Raw genomic sequence first — 16638 nt, 5'->3', positions numbered from 1 at the left:
AAGCTCCATATCAGTGACAGCTCATCCTTTAATAGTCTCTTTAAATTGTCAATCAAACTATGAACTCAGAAAGCCCTGCTGAGCTAGCTGTCGCTTTTAAAAATCAATCAATCTTTCATAATGACAGAATAAAGACCTTGAAAAAGTCAAGCAAAGAGCGGTATTGAAGTTGCAGGGATAGTTGTTAAATTCTTCTAACCTACACGAGATGGCCTGTTAATCAAAGCAGTCCAAGAGTTTTAAAAGAATCTCACTGACAGCCTTTGCTAGCATTTAAAGAGTGCGGAATTTAAAACATCAGATCATGACATGCAAACAGACCTTATTCCCCCTTCAACAGCATTTATACATGAACCTTAGTAAAGCCTTCGATAAGGTTCCTCATGGCAGGCTGATACAGAAGATGAAGTCATATGGGATCCGAGGTGAACTGATAAGATGGATACAAAACTGGCTTGGGCATAAAACGCAGAGAGTAGCAGTGGAAGGTACTTTTCTAACTGGAGGTCTGTGACAAGTGGTGTTCCACAAGGATCAGTGCTGGGACCTCTGTTGTTTGTCATATACATGAATGATTTGGAGGAAAATGTGGGTGGTCTGATTAGTAAATTTGCAGATGATACAAAACATTGGGGGTGTAGCAGATAGTGAGGAGGATTTTCAGAGGATACAGCAGGATATAAATCGGCTGGAGACCTGGGCCGAAAGATGGCAGATGGAATTTAACCTGGATTAATGTGAGGTCATGTGATTTGGAAGGTCCACTGTACAAAGAACAAAGAACAATACAGCACAGGAACAGGCCCTTCGGCCCTCCAAGCCTGCACCGATCATGTGTTCCTAACTAGACCATCCGTTTGTATCCCTCTATTGTATCCCTCTATGTAGAAGGAAAGTATATGGTAAATGGTAGAGCCCTTAGAAATATTAGCATATAGAGAGATCTACAATTCCCTGAAGGTGGCAACTCAGGTGGACAAGGTGGTCAAGAAGGCATATGAATGCTGGCCTTCATCAGTTGGGGGTTGAGTATAGGAATTGGAAAGTCATGTTGTAGCTGTATAAGACTTTGGTTAGGCTGCATTTGGAGTATTGTGTACAATTCTGATCACCACACCACCAGAAGGATGTCGATGCATTGGAAAGGGTGCAGAAGAGATTTACCAGGATGTTGCCTGGTTTGGAGGATATGGACTATGAAGAAAGTTTGAACAAACTTGGATTGTTTTCATTGGAGTGTCGGAGGATGAGGGGGGACCTGATAGAGGTTTACAAGATTATGACAGGCTTGGATAGAATGGATAGTCAGAGTCTTTTTCCCAGGGTCTAAGGGTCAATTACTCAGGCGCATAGGTTGAGAGTGAGAGGGGCACAGTTTAAAAGAGATGCAAGGGGCAAGTTTTTCACACAGAGGGTGGCGAATGCCTGGAACTCGCTGCTGGAGGAGGTGATGGAAGGAGATTCTATAACAACATTCAAGAGGCATCTGGATAGATAAAGGGATAGGCAGGAAATAGAGGGATATGGACTACGTAGAGGCAAGAAAATATTAGATTAGAGAGGTATCTGTGTCGGCTCAGATTTGGTGGGCCGAAGGGCCTGTTCCTGTACTGGACTGTTCTCTGTCCTTGTGTATACCCTCCTAATGACTCCCATGCTGGGAGTTAAGGCAAGAACAAAATGAACTCTATTTGAATTCAGCACAATGTTCAAATGGCCCTCCTGAGTTTGGATTTCCTGCCCTGTGATTCACACCCTTTCCCCGACCATCAAAAATCCAATCTGTGGGAAGTGGCGGTGGGACCTCTGCAACTGGGTTCCACCTGCCATTTTTAAAACTCCACACAGTTTTCCCAACTCTGCATAAATCCGGTCCATAAAGTCTGACGTGAAACTGGGGCAAAGACTGCCAGCTTGGCAGACAGTGGGCATGGGTACGTTCTGAGCTTGTAGTGCTCCACTCACCAGGATAGGTGTGAGTTCTTCCCAGCCTGCATCTGTAATCAGAAGCTTAACATCTTCTCTGACACATTCTTTCCCGCAGAAACCAGTCAGTGCTGATCTCTGGAAAACACGATCTGCATTTGAGCCAACCAGCAGTCCTTAAATCGTCTGCAGCAGTTCACCATCAAAAGGATTCATTTTTCAAACGATACTGGGCTCAGCTTGCAGTCAGAGAAGCATTGAGGGTCCTGTCTGGTTTCACTGCACCTCTGGAGATTTACTAGGCACCCCCCCCCCCCCCTGCCCTCACAGGAGCCTGCCATTCTTGCGCCTGCTTCACCAGCCCCAGGATAATTGAGGCCAGTAGCAGGTGGGCTTTTGGCCTTTCCCCAGCGGCACAAAGTAGGCCAGAATCTTATCTCACACTCTCACACGGGAGTGCTGTATCATGTTAACTGGTGCTATGTGAAAGGCCAGCAAAGAGTGCAATTGAAACCGCAGGGATTGTTGCTACTTTACCTAACCTACACCAGATGGCCTGTTAATCAAAGCAGTTGAACAGAATTTTTTCTTAAAATCCCACTGATTAACTTCAGCCTTTACTAATGTTTAAAGAGTGAGGCATTTAAAAAAACTTCAGATCACGTAAGCAGACCTTATCACCCTTCAAGACCATTTACATTTACCCTATCAATTAATGACTCCCACATTGTGGGTTAAGGCCTTTGCAAGAGCCACAATGAGCTCTGTTTGAATTCAGCACTATGTTCAAATGGATGTAAAAGACCCTGTGCTGTATTACCAGAATGATACCTCAACCCCAAGAGCTAATATACAAGGAGAGACCATACAAACCCAGGTTGCATTCTCTGGAATTTTAGAGGTTTATGGCATGATCTGATCAATATTCTTCATGGTAAGGTTTTCGATAATATTTCTACTGGTTTGGGAGTCTCAGATTCAGTGGCATTGTCCAAAAATGAGAGCCTGATCTTTCAGGAATGAAGTCCGGAAACACTTCAACACACAAATGCCAGTAGAAGCTTGAAGTTCTCTTGCACAAATGGCAATTAATTCTTGGTCGATTGTTAATTTTAAATCTGTGACCAAGAGATTTTTGTCACCTGAATGTTCTAAGGGATATGGGGCAAATGTGGTTGTTATGATAACCACGGGGGATCGTCAAGAGATCTCTCTGTGGGCCTCGCAGAATATAAGCTCTCCTATTAGAAGAGTGGGGACTCGCCCAAGAGGGAAAGAGTAGCAGGTGCTTTAAACCAGCTGTCTCCACTCAGACCGACAGTTAGAAGACTCAGGACTGACCTGTACTCTGTAGCCTCTGAACAACACTTTGAGCACCTTGTAAATAAAGGGTGACAGTGGTGGAAGTGGCCTCGGTAAGATTATTACAGTATAGAGTTGGGTGGCAGATCTGACAGAAGAGTGGAAATAGCTCAAGGGACTGAATGGCCCCTTCCTGTTCCGGGGGAGTTCTCCACCAAGTCCCGGACATTAGTTACCCCAAAACCAATGACATTTACAGCGGGGGGGGGGGGGGGGGGGGGGGGGGGGAGCTTGCTGAGTGTAAATCGATTACTCTGTTTGCCTCTGTTACAATAATCCCTGCAATTTAACAAGTCATTCATGAGCTGGGAAGAGCTTTGGAGCATCTCAAGATTGAGCAGGGTGTGATATTAATGCGAGTTCTTCGTCGTTCTCACTCTTTGATAATCGCTAACACTCAGGTCTGCAACATTCTCTCCAGAAAGAAAAACTGGCAATGAGGTCATTTCTTTAGTGATATAGAAATATTGGTCAGGACGAGTCCCGCGCTACGTGCTCACATGAGAGGGAAGAAGGGCCTCAGTTTCATGTCTCGTCTGAAACCTGGCACGTCTGGCAGTGCAGCATTCCATCAATACTGGGGTGGGAGTCGCTGCCAGGTTTTGCCATGAATCTCCAACCCTCTGACTGAGTGGCAATGTGCCACAGCTGACGCGCAATGAACAGACAGGGCCACAAATGGATGCAGTTGAAGCTAAGTTAGGGCTCATATTCCCCGAGGGCCGGGCTATGAAATGGTATTTCTGCAGGGTCTGGCTCTGTTGGATGCACTGTGAACCATTTTCTTTCATGCATCCTGTCCTGAATAGCATGTACTTGAATAAATAGCATTACTCTGTAAAAATAGAAAGCTTCCATTTATCAAAATAAATAATGCACGCTGTACCCAACTCCTAGCAGCCAGGAGTCCCTGTGCAGTCAGGGCCAGTTTCCCAAAACAAATCCAATCATTGACTTGACATTCTCTTTTTGTTTCTTAAGTGGGCAATATGCCTTTTTTTGTCAACGTTAATAAACCAGGAAGAAAACCATGGGAACACACATGCTGGAGGAATGCACGATTCCTGAGAAAAGCCAGCAGCAAAGCTTGCTGTACCTGAAGTGATGAACTTTTAATGTTCTTCCTTCAGCTCACTGACCATAAATATCAGAATGTCCAATAATTCAGCCCCCAGAATGACCAGTGGCAGTAATGCTAAGTGCGTTGTATGAACCAGGAGCTGCAACCATGATGAATGCCGTTGCCTCTCACTTAGCTATACCAGAACCAGAATATGATCTTAGGGCATCCAGGACAAAGCAATGCGTTTGAATGGCACCCCATCCAACACCTTCAACATTCACTCCTTCCACCACATTGTCATTGTGATTGCAATGCGTGCCATCAGCAGCAACTTACCATGGCTCCTTTGACAGCACTTTCAAACCCATAACTTCTTCCACATAGAAGGATAAGGGCAGCAGATAAATGTTAACATCACCATCTGCAAGTTCCCCTCCAAGCTAAACACCATCCTGACTTGGAGCTATATCACCATTCCTTCACTGCCACTGAACCTAAATCCTGAAATTCACTTCCCACCTACCTACACCACAGGGATTCAAGAAGGCAGCTCACCACCACCTTCTCAAAGGGCAATTAGGGATGGGCAATGAATGCTGGCCTAGCCAGTGATGCACACATCCCAGGAACAGATAAAAAAAAATTGGATCACTCAATCTTAATCCACACCAGCAAACTTATTCCCAATCAGGAGTCTCGTACTTTAGCACATTAGTTTTGTCCAATTTATTCACTCCTCCAAGAGGGAATGAGCTAGTCAGCAATGGTTCAGTGGATAGCACTTGGTGTCAGAAGGTCATGGGTTCAATCCCTCTCCAGTGATCTGAACATCAGGTCCTCATTGCCACTCCAGATCTTTCCAATGTTTATCCCTCCACTAACATTAGTGGTAAACCTGATGATTTGGTCAGCCTTTTGCCGGTTTTGGGAGCTAGCTGTGTGTAAACTGGCTGCTACCATTTCCAACTTTACAACAGCGACGACACTTCTGAAGTACTTCCTTGGCTGTGAGGGGCTTTGTAACATTGTACAGTTTTGGAAGATCATATATAAATGAAAGTTCTTTCTGTTTCTTACATGTCAATTGTAAAACTTGTCCCCTCATTTCACGCTCACAGCCTGAGTTCAGCCACTCGACCATCTCTCTGAGCACCTAAAATGGCCTGGATCACCCTTTCCTCACCCGCCTCTGCTCTGAGGAGGGAAAGCTCAGCTCTGCAAGTTTCTTCTCACAACTGTAGGAGCACGATCCCAGGATCATTGACAGTCTTCTTGGAACCGGCTCCATGCATGAATGGCCCAGAATTTCCCTGGAGCTGCTCCTGCTCCCTGCTATAACTTCCGGCAAACAGATGGTGCAAGAGCAGCGCTGAGGAATATCTATTTCGATGCCCAACGCCCAGAGTTAAATACAAAATCTGAAGAATGGCCTCACCAGCAACCTCCGAAAGGTTAAAATAATGCCCGGTATTCCATGAAAATCATTGCGCGAAGATAAAGATGCAGTTCACAATCTAACAAGAATCCATCCTTCCTCTACGAGTGCCAGGAATATCAGCAACTATAAATGCCAATTTGACTCTCACAGTCTGGTGCAAAGATACATTGACATAAGCAACACTGGGTAAATGATTCAAATGCAACATCTATGGTTTGGTGACAAAATAGGGGCTTATAATGTTCGAATCACAAAAACCTCACACCCACAATGGAAAAAGCCAATGAAGAGTTCAGCATGAGTACGAGTTACACTTTCAGGCAGGTGGTTGAGCTTGTTTGCGAGTTGAGGGATTTTATTTTGTCTTGGTGGCATCTCGCTGCCAATTGGATCAGTCCTGAAGCTATCTGTTAGTACGCATTAGCGCAAGGGGGATCAGTATTCAGCCAATTGCCAGTAACACCAATGCTTCATCTAACAGTTTAAGTATGATTTACATAATCATCACTACTGAAGTGTATATTTAAATGATTAATTTAGTAATCCCATGGTGCATGATGCAGTGAATGGCTTGTATGCGCTGATCAAACACAAAAGATACTGACTGTGTTCTGGGCAATAAAACCAATGGAGCATATCAGTGATTTTACTGTAATTGGAGTTCATCTACTGTCATGCTCTGTGACTCTCAGAGTCAGTTCCCCAGTGTCGCCATTAGTTCTATTTAAACAGAGTTCTTTCAAACATTGAAAACCACACTGAGGAACAAAAAGAGGTTACTGAGGATTAGGATTATTCTGTTGGAATTTTAATGTAAAGGCAAGATCATAATTAAAAAGACTGGCCACTTAGCTTCAATAAATGTATTGGATGTGGCTTTCTCAGTTCTTTATGGGATTATGTTAATCTATCTTGACTCCCTCCTCCTTCACTGTGACCTTACATTATTGTCAACACTTAAAATAAATGACTGATCTGTCAAACTTTGCAGTGAAATTACCCTCACAAAAACTGTTTGACAATTTTATTTTATTCAGAGTAGCTAAAAGAGATACATATCATTTTCAACAGAGTGGCACCCCTTGCAAGTGATCGTTTGTGAAAGAAATGAAACAATTCTCTGGTTATTTTCTGATGGAAGATTGGAGCTTCTTTAAACCTGAGAGGAAACTGCAGCCAAGGACAATGCCTGGGTGAAGTTATTCTTCCTCCAGCCTTGGCTCAGTGGTGACACCCTCACCTCTGAGTCAGAAGGTCACAGAGTCCAGACATTCGGATGAGCAATCTCAGTTGACGCCTGAATGATGAGATTTAGGGAGGGAGCGTTCCAGAGCTTAGGCCACAGAGGGCTGAAGGCATGCCCCACCAATGGTGGGCTAAATAAAGTGGAGCATGTGCAAGAAAGCAAGCCCAAGGAAATAGAGAGATGAACGAGGGGAGGAGGCTGCGGCAAATCACAAAGGGATAGCTTGACAAAATGGTATGTCAATGATTTTGTTAAGGTACAGAGTGAAGGGTACTGCTTCATTAAGGGCACTGCTTCAAGCAATTAGAAAGAGAGGCTTGTGCGTGTCCACCATAGGGGCTGGAGTGCATCACTGCTCCCCAAAATGACATCTTGTGTTGATGCGAGAGGTTTCCTTTGAGATTTTTCTCTTTTGTTATCACTAACTTTAAAGGGTTATCACTAACACGAGACTTTTGCTGGTGTGCCTTCGCACCCAGGTGGCGACTTTCCACCTTCAGCGCCTGCAGTGATACCTTTACCTTGTGTCTCTGCTCCGATGGTTTTCACTAGGTGCACAGCCTCAATCCTGAGCTGCAGCTCCTGTTTATCGAGCTGGATGGACAGGTATTGCCTGTCTTTTACCAGGAGCTGATCAGAAACATTGCTGCCTCCCACCGGAGCTCTCACCCGTCAGGAATAGCGGATATTGTACGAGAGCTGCTGCTCCGAAATCCGCACCTCCACCGATAGGGGTTCATGTGGCTGGGGGGAGAGGGGGCTCAGATTGCTGAGGTGAGCTGAGTCCAGGAGGAGTGGGCTGTGGGATGCCTCAAGAACTTGAGTGTCATACATCCGCAGAGATTAGCCACAACACCAGGGAGAACCTACCCTGCCCTCATGAGGAGGGGATGTCATTGAAATTTACAGAATACTGAAAGGCCTGGATAGAGTGGATGTGTGTTTCCATTAGTGGGACAGACTAAGATCCAAGGGCACAGCCTCAGAGTGAAGGGACGTACCCTTTAGAAAAGTAAAGTCAAAGTTTATTTATTAGTCACAAGTAAGGCTTACATTAACACTGCAATGAAGTTACTGTGAAATTCCTCTGGGGGCAGCATGATGGCTCAGTGGTGAGCACTGCTGCCTCATAGGGCCAGGGACCCAAGTTCAATTCCCAGCTTGGGTCTGTGTGGCGTTTGCACGTTCTCCCCGTGTCTGCGTGGGTTTCCTCCGGGTGCTCCGGTTTCCTCCCACAGTCCAAAGATGTGCAGTTTAGGTGAATTGGTCATGATAAATTCTCCCTCAGCGTACCCGAACAGGCACCGGACTGTGGTGACTAGAGAATTTTCACAGTAACTTCATTGCAGTGCGAATGCAAGCCTATTTGTGACTAATAAATAAATTATTTGCCACAGTCCGGTGCCTATTCGGGTAAATGCACCCTAACCAGCACACCTTTCGGCCTGTGGGAGGAAACCAGAGCACCTGGAGGAAACCCACGCAGACACAGGGAGAACGCACAAACTCCACACAGACAGTGACCCAAACTGGGAATCGAACCCGGGTCCCTGGCGCTGTGAGGCAGCAGTGCTAACCACTGCTCCCTGAGATGAGGAGGAATTTCTTCAGCCAGAATCTCTGGTGAATCTGTGGAATTCATTGCCACAGAAGGCTGTGGAGGCCAGGTCACTGAGTGTATTTAAGTAAGAGATAGATAGGTTCCTCATTGGTAAGGGGATCAAAGGTTACAGGGAAAAGGCGGGAGGATGGGGTTGAGAAACCCATCAACCACGATCGAATGGTAGAGCAGAAGCGATGGAGCGAATGGCCTAATTCCTCTGGTCTTGTGAACAAGCCATGCTGAGAATAACCAGTGAAGATACCCCGTGCATCCGTGCTGGTTTCCTGGTTCCTTTAAATGGCAAAAGTTTCTGCAAAGATGGCTTCAATCAGCTGTCACTGTGTTTTAGCATTACCTTCAGTTGGGACGTGTTGTGTGAGGGCACAGTGTTTATTTTCCATTCTTAGCCATGATCTTGGAGCCAGTGATCCTCTGTAATGTTTTTATTCACCCTCGCAAAGCACGATGTTGTTGTTCCACACATTGAGGAGGAAGGTATACCGTGGGACAAGAGCTGATTTGGTTGTGAATGCACGCTCAGCATTCACATTGGGTTGGACGTTACAAAAGTCACTGTTATGTGAGGCATTTCACTCAAGGGCTGATTCATATTTCAGGGAGGGAGAGGTATTTGGAGATGGCACATGTTCCAGCAGGGAGTGCAGAGCAACTTTCAGATTACCCTCAGAGGGGTGATATGGCATCCATGATTTTTAAGGACTTAAGGACTCAAAGACAGAATCTCATTGGTTCGGGAAATGGAACAACAGAGCAGCTGGGTGGATACAGCAAGACACAAATGAGAAAGTGAAGGCAAGGTGTAGAAAAATCCAAGATTTTTTTGAAAAGATGATGTAGGTGTCGCTGGCTGGGCCAGTATTTATTGCCCATCCCTAGTTGCCCTGAGAAGGTGGTGGTGAGCTGCCTTCTTGAATCACTGCAGTCCATGTGGTAAAGATACAATTCTTAATTGAATGAAATTTCTGCTCCTGCAGTTCCTGGATGTCAGATAAGCAGGTTGACAATTCTGAGACTGCTGCAGCATTGAAAGAGATGGTGGTGAGGATGAAGTGGGTATTGTCAGTTATACAGTGAAACCCCGATTTTGCGCGCCCCGATTTAGCGCGAATTCGGATATAACGCGATGAATCATTGGACCCTTTTTGTTTGCTCTTTCCGGGGAACTGAAAAGGTTTTGGTGAGTTAATTTCGTGTTTTCTTAGGTCAAAATGGAACAAACTGCTGCAAAAAGAAAATCTTTTTCTGTGAAAGATAAGCTTCACGCACTTGACGTGATCAAGACTAAAAGTTAAACACAGGAGATCATCTCCGTGTTCAAGCAGAATTACAGGCGGGAATTAATTCGTAGAATTGTAGATGACTCAACAACGCTTGAAGCCTATCTGAAAAGCCTGAACGTGAAGGAAGTTTGCCACTTAGGTGGGAAACACTGGGCAGCAGTCAGCTCGTCATGTGTAGAGAATTGCTGGGAAATGGGTCTGGGGCCAGCCTTTTCATCACGCCAATCCACCATGGAAGATGGTGACGAGCCAGATTTGTACGGCTTCACAGAGGAAGATGTGCATGAGGCAGAGAAGCTGTCTGAATGCAGCAAAGAAGAGCTATACCAGTGGCACGCTGCCGACGATGAATGCCCAACATATGAGCATCTGACGGACGCCGAGATCGTCCGTAACGTAACTATAGCACCGGTGGAGGCAAGTGTACCGGTTCCAGAGTCACAAGAAGATGATAATGAAGAGCCTCCACCCCCAAAAGTGTCTGAAGCCATTGAACACCTCGAGGCTAGCCTCCGTTGGCTGGAGACCCAGGAGTGGACCACATAAAAATCCTCCAACTCAGAAGCATTCTAGATTTCGCTCGCAGCCAGCGAAATGCTACGTTCAAGCAAGGAACACTCGATCACTTTTTTAAGAAATAAACTGTTGTTGTTTTGTTTTGTTTATTAAAAAGCTTTACTGATTTGTGTTTTAATTTCTACTGTAACAACAATGATTTATTCGCGGAATTCTTTAATTAAAAGGTAATTTACTTGCCAGATGGTAAACGTGCAAAAAACGGGTCAAATAGGGCGATGATATGGGTGTTTTAGGATGTTAGGTCAACACTGGGTCAGTTTGAACGCTGATTTTCTTGAACCCCGATTTAGCACGACCCCGCTTTTTTCGCGATAACATTTCATGGACCCCAGCCATCGCGTTATAACGGGGCCGCACTGTATTTGAAAATGTGGATGAGAAATAGGAGAAGCCAAGGATAGATCTTTGTTAACTCTGCAGGACAGGGAAGGTAAGTAGCTGCAGAAGATAGTCTGGATATGATTAGGCAAGAGTAGAAGCAGGCAATTGCTGTTCAGTACAGCCACATCAATGACATTGTTCCAACCTATTGGAAAAGTGCCCATGTATGTCCTGCACACAAGAAACTATTCTGTCCAATTACCACCCCATGAGTCTACTCTCAATCAGCTAAGTGATGGAAGTTGTCACTGACAGCGCTATCAAGAAGCACTTACTCAGCAATAACCTGCTCACTGATGCTCAGTTTGGGTTCCACCAGGTCTTCGCCTCAATATGGTCCTAATAAACACGGGCAAAAGAGCTGAACTACAGAGGTGAGATGAAAGTAACTACCCTTGACATCAAGGCAGCACGGACCATGCTGGGCATCAAGGAGCCCTCATCAAACTGAAATCAACAGGAATCAGGGGAAAACTCTCCACTGGTTGGAGTCATACCTTACACCTTAGACCCAATCACTTTCAGCTCTTCATCAATGACCTTCCTTCCATTGTAAGGTCAGAAGTGGGGATGTTTGCTGATGACTACACAATGTTCGCGACTCCTCAGATGCTGAAGCAGCAACACCTGGACAACATTCAGGCTTGAGCTGATAAATGGCAAGTAACATTAGTGCCACACAAGTGCCAGACAATGACCATCTCCAGCAACAGTTGTTCATTTGGAGAGCTGGTGCAGACACGATGGGTCAAATGGTCTCCTTCTGCACTGTAACAATTCTCTGATTCCCAGAAATGAGAATTTAACCATCTCCCCTTGACATTCAATGGCATCACCATTACCAAATCCCCCGCCATCAATATCCGAGACTGGACCAGCCATATGAATACTGTGGCTCCAAGAGTGGGTTAGGGACTGGTAATACTAAAGTAAGTAACTCACCTCCCCAAAACCTAGCTACCAACCACAATTAACGAGTGTGATGGAATACCATCAATTTGTCTGAATAAGTGTAGCTCCAACAACACTCAAGAAGCTCAACACCTTCTAATATTGACACCCCATCCACCACCGTAAACATTCACTCCATCCCATTAGCCTTGTATACCATCTACAAGATGCACTGCAGGAATTCACCAAGCCTCCTTCCATAGCGTCTTCCGAACCTGCAATCTCTACCACCTAGAAAGATAAGGGCAGCAGATACATGGGAACACCACCACCTGCAAGTTCCCCTCCAAGTCACTCACCATCCTGACTCGGAAATATATCAGCCGTTCCTTCACTGTGGCTGGGTCAAAATCCTGGAAACCCCTCCCTAACAGCACAGCACATGGACTGCAGCGGGTTCAAAAAGGCAGCTCATCACCACCATCTTCTCAAAGGGCAATTAAAGATGGGCAACAATTGGGCTAGGTGGAGTAGCCAATGATGCCCACATCCCCTGAATAAATGCTCACCAGTTGAACGATGTTTGGGAAACTTCAGAAAATGATGCAGTTAATTGTGTGAACGGCTGCAGGTAGGTTGAGAAGGATGAGCTGGGACAATTTACCTTTGTCAGATTCGTGTGGATGTCATAATGGTTTCGCTGAGAGACATTTCAACACAGTGACAGAGATTGAATCCTGACTGAAGGGATCAAATATGCTGGGAAAATTCACATTCAAGGGTTCTCAGGTCAGGGGGTTGCCGGGCCTGGTAGAGAAGTTGGAGGTGGGGTTGTAAGGAGGGCTCAGGGGGATTTTTGAGGAAGGAGGTAATGTGGGAATCTGAAGGAAAGGGGGGCAGAATCTGAAGAGGTGTAACCAGAGATTCAAAATGAAACTGAGAAAGGAAGTTCCTGCTAATGTTAGGTTCATGATTCAGTAGAGAAGCGAGTTGGAAACAAACAGTACTGGGAAGAAGTATAAAAGGAAGTAAGAGGGCCAAGGGGACGATCTGAGAATAGACCAGCTGAAAACTATTGGCCAGAACAGCATAGTGAAATCCCCTCTGCTCTTGCGAGTAGTGCTTTGAGAATCTTACTGACAGAGGAAGTCGGAATCCAGGCCTGGAGGGTGAGGGGGAGGGACTGCAGAGGCAGCGCTGGGTGTGGGTGTGCACTGAGCAGGGTGGGGTTTTGGATTTGGATGGGGGAATGCATGGGAAAGATGTGCACAAGTTGCAGCGGTACGCCTCATTATTTCTTGCTGCTGTTCTGGAGGCCACAATTAAAGGCAGTAAAATGATATTGGGCTGTTTCCTGAATGACTGCTAGTGGGGCCTTCAGTGGTGCTGCATGGGTGTCCTGGGTGACCTTGTGCAAGAATCAGAAGGAGTTGGTTTGCAGGTGCAGCAGGTAATTAAGAAGGCAAATGGAATTTTGTCCTTCATTGCTAGAGGAATGGAGTTTAAAAACAGCGAGGTTATGTTGCAGCTGTCTAAGGTGTTGGTGAGGCCGCACCTGGAGTACTGTGTCCAGTTTTGGTCTTCTTACTTGAGAAAGGATATACTGGCACTGGAGGGGGTGCAGAGGAAATTCACTGGGTTGATTCCGGAGTTGAGAGGGCTTATGAGGAGAGACTGAGTAGACTGGAACTTTACTCATTGGAATTCAGAAGAATGAGGGGCGAACTTATAGAAACATATAAGATTATGAAGGGAATAGATAAAATAGAAGCAGGGAGGTTGTTTCCACTGGTGGGTGAAACTAGAACTAGGAGGCATGGCCTCAAAATAAGGGGGAGCAGATTTAGGACTGAGTTGAGGAGGAACTTCTTCACACAAAGGGTTGTGAATCTGTGGAATTCCCTGCCCAGTGAAGCAGTTGAGGCTACCTCATTGAATGTTTTTAAGGCAAGGATAGATAAATTTTTGAACAGTAAAGTAATTAAGGGTTATGGTGAGCGGGCGGGGAAGTAGACTGAGTCCACAAAAAGATCAGCCATGCAATCAGGGACCTCTGCATGCTATGGGACATTGTAAAAGAGGGCACGCCTGGACACTAAAATGTGATGGCACAATATAAGTCGATGTTGGTTCTATGTGCCCTGCACTCCCGAGCTGGAGAGCTCCTTCAGCGTAGCAGCTAGGTGCAGGCAACTTGTTGAATCATTGCCGATGATGTCTGGGGTCTCAAACTTGGTCAGTCCTCTGGGTAGCAGGTTGCTATTGAGTGTCTCTTTGGTGTTAAATGCAGAGCAGAGGGTTTATTTCAGAGTGTGAGATAAAGATAGACAAAGGCTCTGGCATCAATATGCGAAGGAAGGATGTAAAATAGAGCAACTTTGGAAAAACCGAGGATGTGCATTAATACATGGAGGCTACTGACAAAGGGAAAGATTTGTCAATGTAATATTTCAGAGTCATTATGACAGAGAGGCCATTCTGCCCACTGAGTTCGATGCTGGCCATCTGCAGGGCAATCCAGCCAGTTCCACTCACCCACTCTATCCTGACAGCTTTGTAAGTTAATTCCATTCCAATCTCCTCTTGAAATCAGGGATCGTCTCCACTGCCACCAGGCTCGAGGGCAATGAGTTCCAGGTCATTGTGTAACAAAATTCTCCCTCAGATCGCCCCTTTCTTGCACAATCAACAAAGTTCTGTGGAAGAAAACAGAGACCTTTGAAATGTGGGTGGGACAGTAAGTGTTAAGAGGTTAAGAGCCATGATACAAAGCATGAGACAGAGGAAGAGGTGTCTGAAATTACAAAAACATAAATAACTCTACAAGTGAAGTGACATCCAGTAAAGAGTGAGTCAGTTTTTGGGCCATTGGGTCAGAGCTGGAAAGCTGCGGAGATCTCATCTCGGGGAGAAAGTGGAAGGGAGCAGAAAGTGAGGTTGACCTCAGCACAGTTAGATTATGGACGGCACAGAGTGGTTGCAGGTGAGTTGCAGTGTGTGTGTGAGGATGCTGCAAGATAGATGTGTATTCTGTCCCATGGCAACAGATTGCCCCACTCCACTCTCTGCTGCTGCATCTTTTACACAAAACCTTAAATCTGTCTCCCCTAGTCCTTGGATCTTCAGTTATTAACGACAGTTTTGCTTTATCTGCCTTACCTCACACTATCATCATCTTGTACTCCTCGATCAAATCTGCCCTCAATCTCCTCCATTAGGCATAGGAATAGGCCACTCGGCCCGTCGAGCCGGCTCCACCATTCAATAATGTCATGGCTGATCTGATTGTGACGTCAACCCCACATTCCTGCCCACTTCCTGACAACCTTTCGCCCCCCACTGTGTTAATCAAGAATATTTCTAGTGCTCCCTGAAAAATATTCAAAGGCCAGAATGTTAGCACCATTCTTGCCGGTGGGATTTTCCCATCTCACTGCAGTGAACGGAGATTTGGCTGGACACCAAATTCTCTGACCTCGCTGCAGCGGGAGCGTGGCGTGAATGGCCAGTAAGATCTGTTTCCTTTGGCTTCTGAGTAAGAGGGTTCCAGGGATTCAAGACTCTCTCAGAGAAAGCATTTCTCCTCATCTCTGTCTAAAATGAACGACCCCTTATTTTTAACCAGTGACCCCGAGTCCTAGATTCTCCTACAAGAGGAAACATCCTTTCCACTTCCACCCTGTCAATACCCCCTCTTGAAGGTTTCAATCCAGTCGCCTCTTACTCTTCTACACTCTGGTAGACACAAACCTAACCTCTCCAACTTTCCTTATAAGACAACCCGCCTGGTATTAGCCTGGTAAGCCTTCTCTGAACTGGTGCTAATGCAAGTGTAGATTTCCTTAATAAAGTGACCAAAATAGTGCACAATATTCCAGATGTGGCCTCATCAGTGGCCTGTACAACTGAAGCATAATCTCCCCACTTTTGTACTCAATTCCCCTCACAATGAACAATAACATTCTATTAGTTTTGCTGATTATTTGCTGTACCTATAGCCTTGCTTTTTGTGATTCATGCACGAGGACACCCAGATCCCTCTGCGCCTCAGAGCTCTGAAATCTCTCACCATTTAGATAATAAGCTTCTTTTTCATTCTTCCTGCCAAAATGGAGATTTTCACATTCTCCCACATTATACATTTGCCAGATCGTTACCCACTCACTTTATCTATCTATATCTTTTTGTCATCGCCTTACACACCCTTCACAATTTACTTTCCTATTTACCTTGGTGGCATCAGCAAACTTTGCAACCATACCTTTAGTCCCTTTGTCCAAGCCATTTATATTCATGGTGTGATGGCTGGATCACCCATTATCAGCATCCTGGTGATTGCCATTGACCAGAAACTGAACTGAACTAACCCTATTAATACAGTGGTTACAAGAGCAGGCCACAGGCTGGGAATCCTGCGGCATGTAACTCATCTCCTGACTCCTCAAAGCCTGTTTAATAGCTACAAGACCCAAGTCAGGAGTGAAATACTCACAACTTGCCTGGATGACTGCAGCTCCAACATCACTCAGGGAGCTTGACATTGTTCAGGACAAAACAGCCCACTTGATTGGCACCACATCCACAAACATCCGTTCCCGCCTCCATCGACGCATAATGGCAGCTGTGTGTACCACCTACAAGATGCACTGCAGGATCACCAAGGCTCCTTAGACAGCACCTTCCAAACCCATGACCGCTACCATCTCGATGGACCAAGGCAGCAGATACATGGGAACACCACGGCCTGCAAGTTCCATTCCAACCCACTCACCATCCTGATTTGGAAATATATCGCTGTTCTTTCACTGGGTCAAAATCCTGGAATTCCCTCCCTCACAGCATTGTGGG

Source organism: Mustelus asterias, chromosome 22 (genome assembly GCF_964213995.1).
Source record: "Mustelus asterias chromosome 22, sMusAst1.hap1.1, whole genome shotgun sequence".
Classification (NCBI taxonomy): domain Eukaryota; kingdom Metazoa; phylum Chordata; class Chondrichthyes; order Carcharhiniformes; family Triakidae; genus Mustelus; species Mustelus asterias.
Note: the sequence above shows the minus strand (reverse complement) of the source record.